At 39.3% G+C, this 10,307-nt stretch overlaps 1 long non-coding RNA gene across 1 annotated transcript in view; it reads right to left on the bottom strand.

Moving 5' to 3' along the window:
- The window catches only part of LOC308063383, a 55,826-nt gene that overhangs the window by 28,306 nt on the left and 17,213 nt on the right, over positions 1 to 10,307 (bottom strand). Inside the window, exon 2 of the long non-coding RNA XR_013927950.1 lies at positions 3,374 to 3,478. This is a non-coding gene — a long non-coding RNA (uncharacterized lncRNA). The remainder of the gene's footprint in view (positions 1 to 3,373; positions 3,479 to 10,307) is intronic.

Genomic DNA, 10,307 nt, shown 5'->3' with positions numbered 1-10,307 from the left:
CTGTTAAAGAAAAAATGATACAATTGATGAATTAGTTGCTGTTAGCTTTCCAGTCAGAAAAGTGAAAGGAGATGCATTTGTCATAATGAAATGATGTCACTTTAGGAAGGGAATAATGGTTTTGGACTACAAGATAATTAATGGCTGCTGCCCCTGAGGGTTTGATTAAACTATCAAGTACCAAGTGACATCTTTGCCACATGACACTTCTTTGGAAACCATAAGCACCGGAACAGCATTTCAGTGTATACTTTGGCTAACGTGGAGCCACTGCTCCTCCCTAGGGCTGAATTTGTCATGACTCCTGGGCGGTGAGGAATCTTTGGTCTCCTGAAATAGGTTATTTCCTTTTTTGGAGAGAAATAAGGAGACACGAGCAAGGGATTAATAAATTATTAGGTAGAATTCCTGCAGCAAGGAATTGAGACAGATACGAAAAAGTGGTGGTACTGAGACCTTGGGCTGTGTTGTTCAGGAGGAAGATTTTGCATTTCACAATCAGCACAAAGGGAGAAACTCTATGAATTATTTTTTTTCTATAGGTGTTTTAAACACAGATAACTAATGCTGGCACCAGGAAAGTTCCATGTATTGAAGGAAGTGCACTGACAAAGAATGAGGAATACCCATCTGAGACCAAAGAGGTGGTAAAGACAGACAAAGAAAAGGCAGCAAAAAGGGGAGGGACATACAGATGACAGAAAGAAGAAGTGACACAAATATGGGAGAAATGGAGACAAAGCAATTGTTAGGAAATTAATCGGTCTCATCACACTGGAAATCTATCTGTTCCACAGGCGAATGGGCCCAGCTCTGGTAGATAACTGTCCTAGCTTCTACCACTTCACATTTAAACGGTAAATTCTGTCCTAGTGCTCAAATGTCTTCAGGCACTATGTCTATGTCCTTGCAAGTGCTGTGCAAGAAAAACTCATGCACACCAGCTCTGATAGAACTGTGAATACAGCGAGTGAAAAAATAGACAGCTAATTAAAGCTAAATATTAGAATGCTGTTGCAATTTCATCATTGGGCTTAACATGAAATGAATTTTCATTTAAAAATAAGGGGCAAACAGTTGGGTTTATATTCTTAATTTTTTCCTCCTTTTAAGAAAGATTACCACAAAATCTTACAATGTCCAGTTATCTTCACATACAAAGAGATTATTTCCTGCTTTGTAACTTCATCACTCTTAAAGGCACCACAGACATGATGCTTTGTTGCTCCCTAAGTTTCCCAGTTGGAAGGAAGTTTGTTGAGTAAGCGAAACAATAGACATGAAAATAGTAAAGGAAGGAACATCCCCATAACTCCACTTATTACATTCCATAGCAGGATGATGTGAATAACCTGGTCTTGTTATTGCTGTGAGTGAATTTTCATGGCTTTCCATAAGGAAAACAAAACAAAATTCAAGTTGAAATCCTTTGTCAGATTCTGTTTTAAAACTTTCTGTGAAAAGGTTTAATAGATCATTTTTAAAAAATCCCTAAGCTTGTTTCAAATGAAGCTCAGTTTTTAGGATCCAAACCTTCTACTGCCTGTAACGTTTGGTTGGTGTTAGAAAATGTTAGGCTTGGATTTCTCAGACTGTTTCATTCACCTAAGCCAGCCAAAAGGCCAGAGAAAAAATTGGGGCATGCTGGGCTCAAACAGGAAGTGTTGAAAATATCGCCCCATCATTCAGAAACCGAAGATCAGGATTTATTTCTTTCTTTTTCACATGCTGCAGCAGAAATTGTCTCCAATTTCAGTGATCTTGAATAAAAATAATTTTGCTGGTATAATGTGGAAAACAGAGAAAATATGAAATAAAAGGTGTTGAGTCAAAGACTAAGTTATTATGAAATTGTCCCTAATACTCTCAAATTTTAGTTAAGTGCTTTATTAAATAATTATGCAACTTGATGCCTCTTGTTTTATTTTTTTTCTAAGGATTTGTGTTTCTTAGCTTGCTCACCTGAGGAAGCACAGCTTTTCACTTTCTTTTATGACTGCTATCAGATAAGGCTGAATTGTTTGGGGGACTTGAAAGAGTAACTTGGATATGAGAGATCAAAAAGAAGTTGGGAGATGTTTATGTACTTGCATGGCAACCTGGTCTTGTTATTGCTGTGAGTGAATTTTCATGGCTTTCCATAAGGAAAAGAGAGTGATAATTTGTTTTTTGGAGACTGATACCTATTCACTGTTAAGGAGCTACGGGGTGGCAGTTTCCACCTCTGGGTATCTTACCACCAGGAGGAAGAATGTGACAATATGCGAAGCTTTGTAGGAGTCTCTGTGATCATCTCCAGGCAGCCTGTTAAAGATCAATGAATCATTTTAAATTATTAGAATTCTTGAGGTATGAAGGAATTATTTGAAGTAGTGAGATTCCGGTTTTGTACTTTCCTTATAAAATGTATGCTTACCCTAGTAAAGCAGAAGTGAAATGTAAGTTGCCAGAATTTTTGGAGCTCTGAACTTTACAGAGTCAACCAGGTATTTGTTCTACACATATGGTAGACCTGAGGTGTGTCTGTGTGTCTGCTTTTGCACTATTGAAAACATTCCCAGACTTCACAGAGACAATCACCTGGTCAATAACATTCTCAGCAGAGGGCAGACGGTGGGATCTGATGCTGCACAGTGTAGTTGCTATGAACTGTTACTGCTGGCAAATCTGTATGTGGGATTTATAGGTGAACATCCTACCCGCAGCTTTGGGAATTCATTTTTCTCATGCTTTATTAATAAACTGTCTTACTTTTGCTGAAAGAATTTATAGCAGTATGGATTGTTATTGTTGGTACACTGAAGAGTGTGCAGACTTTTGAAAAGGACCGGTGTCTTTGACTAAGTGATGAAGAACAGAGTGTATGGAGAGGTGGGATGGAAAGTAAGGCTACAAAGTATACCACATCTGGCTTTTTTTTTTTTTGTGAGTCTTCTTGTGCCCTTTGCAAAACATTTCCTGCTGGACACTTAAATGGGTATGTTCTGATCTAAATGGACCTTGTGTCTGACTGGATCTTGCAATTCCCTACATCAAATGTTAAACTCTTTCTATAATATACAAATAAATGAGCAGATAGATTATAGAATGCTATTAAAATTATATCCATTTCTTTCCATAATCCTTTAAAGGTGTGAAAATGAGGATACAGATATTCACAGACTTCATAGTTTATTTCATTCTGATTTTTTATCATATTGGAAAGAAAAATTACTAAGTCAGGGTTCTAATAATTTTTTCCTTAGCTGTTGATAATTCCTCGATCATATTGCTTTTGGAAGCTTTTGTTCTTTTCTTTATTCTCACAATCTGGAAATTGTTCTCAGCTTCCAAACTTTGGTATTAGACCGTCTTATTTCAGTATAAGTGGTACCTTGCTTCAATTCGTTCCTTGAACTGATAGGTTATGTCAAAGTTTCCCTTGCACGGCATCTCACCACTGCCCTGGTGTATCTGTATTCTTGGAGCAGTCACCACACTAGAACATAAAAAACGTAACTGAAGCACTTACACATTGCTTATTGAAATACTAAAGAATATGCTGAAGAAAGCATTTCAGCTCCTTTTTTTTTGAAGATCTGGGATTCTAGCCAGCCATGTCCTACTAAGACTAGAATTAGGTAGGATCTTAAGATACCATGACTAGATTTTTGAGTTGACTTGAGGTGGCTTATGGTGGTACTTCATTTTTAAACATTTTGGTTTAGTCTGTTTTGCTTTGTTAGTATGTTGCAACAAAGTATAGTAAGTGTTCATCACAGAGCTACCAGAGACCCAGGACAGAGGGTCAGGAAGAACACATGTGGCTTTGTAGAGGCAGGTTAGAAGTTCATTCAAGTGGGAGGGAAAAGAGCTATGTGTCTCAATGGGACACAGCAAGATAGGAAAGGGGCAGCAAGTCATACATGTCTCCAGAACGCTGTGCATCTATAGGATGCAGCTCTCTCTGAAGGGTGGCTTTTCTGCTATTCTGAATTTCCAAAAGGCACAGAAAGCATTAATCTGAAACATGAAACCAGGTCCAAGGTCCTAAACCACACTAAAATAGCAGTGTTGTTTCATTTTCCAGCTGAGTAATTACTCCTCGGAGCCTGTGAGAAGGAGGGGCTTGGAATGTCACTTGGAAATGACTTCCCACACACACACCTCCACATTTTTTAAAAGACTTTCCACGCAATGAAGTCAGTGCTTAATTCTGAGGAGCACGTAAATGGTGATTAGCATACAGTATGCAAGCAGCGTACCTCTCCAGAACTGCTAGGGGACTGTTCAAAAGAAAACAGAAGGAAAAGGGGAAAAGCCAGTTTAGATTCCATGTTGTCAAATCATGGAGACACATTCAAGGTCCATTCCACGTGTTCTGTATCACCAGAATGGCACAAAAATGTCACACTCACTCTGGCCCAGATACACTGGCTGTCGCTTCTGTATTTTTATTCCTAGGATGGCCCCATGTTAAAAGCGATAGGGTACTATCCAAAACTAGGAAATGTTAAATTTCATGATATCCACCACAAAATTGAGCAGTATGTAGGGTACTCAGCTGAGAAATCCATCTTCATAAGCTTGCGCTTCTGCCTTTCTGTTCTTGACCAGTCTTTCCAGTAAAAAAAAAAAGCCTTCCTTTTCCTTCAACTTCTCCCTTGTTTACCTTCCTATTCTAGTTACCATTGCTTTTTTATCTGTCTGCCTAAATTCCTGTTTTTATTCCTCCCCAATATTGAACATACCTATTTATGGAATCAGTAGCACTGTCAATCACCACCATGTGCCGATGCTATCTCTAAGAATTAGCTAAATGCCTAGTAAATTCCTTGTTGTTTCTGGTACATAGCCCATACTAATTTTTAAAAAAAGTGCTTAGGGTAGAGTTCTTTGTAGGGCAGGAAAGTTGTTTGGGTTTTATTTGAGACAAGGCCCATGATGGAAGGCTTTGCTGCATTGTGATTGCGTTGGCCCAGAGGATAAAGCATCTGTAGAGGTTTGTTGATCATAACGCATTTTAATTTCTGGGGTTTAGTCCATTGACTGCTTTAGAAATTAGCAGCAAGTTTTCAAACCAGCTTCCAAAGCTTCTGGAAGGGCATCTTGACACAGTTCTCTGAGTCCATGAGAAAGAGGATAGAGGAAGTCTGTTAATGCTTAGAAGTTGTTTAGCTACAGTAAATGGAGCTGCCTAAATCTGAATCTGACCAAGGCACGGACTGATCTTCACTAAGGAGTAAGGAACAAGTTTTCCAGCAGAGCAAAGGAAGGGAGAGATGCTCTCTGGCCATCCACACCTAGCAGGGTATCAGGCAATGCCCTAGTTAACCACATGACTGTGATAGCCCAACTCTGAAGGTTTCAGGAGTATTTTCAGGCAGTTCAAAGCATTTTCCCCAGTGTGACCAACACTGACTCAGTTTTGCTCAAGTTCAGCTTGAGCCAGCCAGCCATGCTTTATCAAAAAGCTGTATTCCTGTAGGTGATCTATCTTTTCAATAACAGTAATAGCTGTAGCTGTTGAGAGTAAGTGTCCTTGCAGTGTTATCAGCTATGCCTCTGCCACTTTGGAGTATCCACCTGCAATCTTGTGTAGCTATTGAAGAAGAAAGATAACGTGTACAACCCTGCAGGTGAAGGCCTGGACAGAAGGTACAGTTGCATTATCATTCTGAGCTCTGCTTCAAACAAGACATTGCAGATACCACAGGCAGGGTCATCTCTTTCTGTATCCAGCATTTTTTGGCTTATTGCACCTCTGCATATGGCTGTATATGGGAGTATCAGGCTTTTCACTGTGTTAGTGGTAGCCCGAGTGGAAATAAAGACAGCCTGTATTCTGTGTCCTGATGTGAACCCTGACTGCAAGGCCTCCAGAAAGCTGGCAGTTGCGTGCTGTTGGCACTATCTGGTTACTGTGTTTTTAATGGTTTTGCCCAGAAATGAGATGGCAATTGCAGAGATCTTCATGGGATAGTGTTTCCTTCCCAAGGAGTGGAAAAACTTCTTACTTTTCAAGGAGCTTGATAGGTGAATCTCCCCGACTGAGGCACTGGCTATTTCCTTCTTTGGCAGGCAAAACTATTCTGCACTGTTACCGATACAGAAAGCCACAGAACTGTTTCATAGTTTATGGCTCTGATTTTTTACCACTTTTCTTGAGCTTTGCCATGTGGGTATAGCATGTGATCATGCAGAAGTGATGAAACAGGTAACGGTATCTGTTGAAAGATGGAGCATTTTTTCCTGTGTGGGTTTACTTGATCTTACCAGTCCGGTATATTGATGATTCTTCACAGATTCCAGGGCTTCCGTCTAACATCTTAATTAAGCTGCCTGGCTTGATGAGCTGTTTTGTGTAGTGAAGTAACTATTCTGGTTGTAACTGCACTACACTTTTTAAAGAGTGATTTCTGTCTGTCTGATTCAGTGGTCTTGAGCCATCTCTGAACCATGAAGAACTTCATATTAGTGTAGGCAGTTTGGAATCTACATCTTGATGACCATTAACATTAGGTAGTTGGGCTGCTGGTTAAGGCACCAGTGAATGAGCATTTCTGTTCTCCTAAGATGAGTGAACTTTCCAGAGAGGAGGTTCTTTTTAGAAGAAGACCTGTTTGGTGAGAAATCTCCAAAGCACTGAGAGCACAGTGGTGAAAGGAGGAACTTGGGCTTGATAACGTCCTGATCAAACCAGAAAAGTGCTATGTTGATTTCACCCCATCAGTCACTCCTAAGTGTTCAATCCTATGCATAAGGTCTGTAGGGCATGTACCTTGTTCAGCCAGTATGCTTTCTCTGGCCACTTTCAGTGAAATCCTTACAGTTATTACTTTCCTATGGGTCTCCTGTCCAATAGAAGATTCTGGTCTAAAATGGCTGTGCAGTCACCCTCTATTTTCTATTTGTTCATTCTGTGTTTTGTTCTTACATACAAAGAGTTCTGTAGGCTTCAAGAAACATCAGAAATTGTGTCCTGGACATGGCTGGCTAGTCCTTACCCAACACTCAATCTGCCAACATACGTAAGACAACTGTTAGTGTAATAATAATACGGAATTCATTTTTCTGCTTCATATACTACAATTTAGCTTTAGGGTTGGGTGAGTGGGTCACATTATCTGTTGGTTTTTGTTGTTGTTGGTTTTTTTGTTTTGGTTTGTTTTGTTTTAATGAGAGCTGTGACTCTACTTCTGGAATGTCCAAAACTCTTTTCTGTTTCTCATAATTCATAATCAGTTCCAGTTATATCAAGTATTTTATAAAATGGTAGCTGTGCATTTTTCCTACATCAACCATTAGGACTAAAAAATAAGTACACATAATAGGGCCAGAACTTCAAGACACGTGTGACACTTTGTTAAGCCTGTGAATGTAACAGTTTACAGCATCTGAAAGTTCTTGTTCTTTTCACCAGTTGTATTTTCAACTACTGTTCTATTCAAGTTTAGCCAAAGCCATGTTGTTCTTGTTCCCATTAACAAAGCACACAGATTTTCATTTTCATTCTTGGCCTCATTAATGATGGTAATGCAAAGTTAAAAAACAAATATAGACCATGAAGAACTTGTAGCTGATTGTCAAGTTTCACTGGAGTATATATTCTTCGGGAGCCCCATGTAGGCAGCTTATCTGACAATCAACCAGTTCTTTCATGACTCATTTCGAACTGCTGGACAAGGTAGTAATGAGAAACCTTTCCCAAATTATGTGAGAAAAATAATCACCGATCAAAAATCTCCAAACACTTGTTACTCAAGCAGAGGAATGTGGCTGTGCATCTGCCTCTAAAATATGCGTGCCTCAGAAAGGAGTCACATGGTATTCTGGGCCAGCAAAGACTTCTTAAGACTCTATATGTGCACTTTTTCGCCTCTTCCAGAAGAAATTCAAGACACATTAGTTCTGAAGCCTACATCCTTTCTTCCTTTTCCTTCCTCTGTCAACTTTTCGTGTATATAAACACAGAACACTGTTAGTACTGCTTCCAGAGACAGCTCTTACATTAGTGAAGGAATGCCCAGTTTGCTTAGCTCCAGTGTGGACTTGTAGGTGTGGGAAAAACATATGAATGGAAAATGCCACCCTGACTTTTATACTCAATTTTTATTGTATTTTGGATTATCTACATACGAGCCTTTAAACATAATTGTTTTCAGCAATGGAGTCAGAAAGTTGTTCCTTCTTATAGCATAATTCTCATTGTCACTACTGTACATATTATCTTCTAAAACTGAACTTAATCTGTGGTTTGGATTTGTGGGAGCTGCTTTTTTTTCTGGCTTTCTTATGTAACCGCAGTTATAACTGTGCCAAATGGCCCGCTTGTTCCAATAGGATGATAATCTGTGAGAGCAGGAGGAAAGAAAGAGAGGGGCTGAAGTGCCACGTCTGCTTGGCTTTGCAAATATGGCACCTTATACCTGCAAAGCATTTGCGAATGTGTAGCTAGCACTATAGGTAGAAGTTGTGCAGCATACTTTAGAAATGTTTTCTTTTGAAAGCCTCAGAAATCTTGTGGGCTCACAATTTTCACCAGCATACTGATGTTTAATAAGTTACCATCTGTCAGCTGAGACATGGTAAAGCCAGTGTGAATGATTTTAGCCCACAGAAAATGTAAGACAATTTGACGTAGCTTTGCCTCCAAGGAGAGATGGATAAACTCAGCCATACCACCCTGTGTTTGGCCAAATTAGAAGTGTACAGCCAGGTATTTCCTGGGGCTCAGCTGATTTACAATAACTTGACCCATGATTGTGAGTCCTTCTGCACCGTTATCTGCAGCTAAATGATACCCAGAAACTGAAATCTGGAGGATTGGCTAAATATATCCATTTTTTTACTTAATTCAACTGCTTTGGCACCAGAAAGCCTTTCAGAATTTGCTCTGGCCAGAATGCATGGAAAGAATGCTTCCCTGACAATGTAACACTAATTATTTTATGGACTTCTACACTTTGATGTAGCAAGCATACAGGAGGTACCCCCAAAAAATCTTTCCAGTGCTCTTGTGGAGAATTGTTTCAGAGAATAACTCAAGAAAAAGGAGTAATGCGTTTGGGTTTTGCTACTTACCACTGACTACTCTTGAAAAATTTCAAGGGGGAATTTGTGAGTTCCAAGCGTACGACTCATACTACACAGTGTGTTACTAAGTACTGTACTGTCTTGCAGGAAGTGAGGTCTGAATATCACGCTGGGGCCTTGAATACATCGTAGTCTGAAATGAAAAGGAATTGCCTTTTCATCATGTATCAACTGACATTTTCCTTTGAAAATTCAACTTCTACTTGGTTGCCATATTCTTAAGGTTACAAGTGAGATTACAATCTCCTGTCCTTCCACGTGACATAGCTTGTAAAAGCTAATTTTACATGTCCCAGTTGAACAAAGCCTAGAATCCAAGCAAGATCAACACTGCAAGTTTCTAAAAGTCCATTTTTAAGAAGAGTCAGTTGGAAACCTCAGGCTGCAAGACACTCTAACGTTAGAGGAAAGTGATTTTGATTTAGGTCTGAACTTTATACCTTGGCCTTGACTCAATTTTTTTTCCAAGTAAAATTACTATCTGGCAAAAATACCCCAACCCCCTTGCTTATTGGGTAATATGGTTCACTAGTCATTTAAAGAAGTGTAAAAAGATATACTTGGGAGAATGCATTCCTTTGGAAGGATGCAGAGCACTACAAATGCACAATAGCCCCTGCTATGGTATGAAGTGCAGCAGTATTATTTTGAAAAAGCAAGTGATTACAAAAGGTTCTGATCAAAACCAAGATACAATTAGTCCTCATCTATTCAGTCTTCACTGAGGCAATGACCCATTTGGAAAAAAAAAAAAGTTTGGATTTCGCATCTATTTTTTATTTAATGACTAAGTGTAGACACTAAAGAAGGGAATTGCCTGTTTTTACTAGCTGATTCCCTTTCCTTCCTCCTTGGCTCATGTGTCTCTCTGGTGAGTAATGGGGAGGTTGCTTCTCTGGAACACAAGGGGAAAGTTTCAGTAAATTGCAAAAGCATGTTTGTTACTTGGAAGTCTTTTGGCACATTTTTGAGCAAAGTTCATGGAAACCTTAAAACTATTCTGAATAGAGACTTAGAGGCTACATTATCAAAAATAAGTACCTACGCACAGGGACCTGCTTATGAAGAGTTCACTGCAAGATCAAGAATCTAAGCTATTGTGCAGTCAAGCAGGTGTGTATAAAATACACTGCTGCATCTGCAGATGAGACAGTTTCCCTATCATGGAAATATACAACTCTCAGAATTGCATGGATGGCTGTATGTTTTATAAGGGTGACTTAAGTACCCAG

The sequence above is a fragment of the Falco punctatus genome, assembly GCF_963210335.1.
Source record: "Falco punctatus genome assembly, chromosome: 1".
Lineage (NCBI taxonomy): Eukaryota > Metazoa > Chordata > Aves > Falconiformes > Falconidae > Falco > Falco punctatus.
Note: the sequence above shows the minus strand (reverse complement) of the source record. Positions and strands in the feature narration are given on the sequence as shown.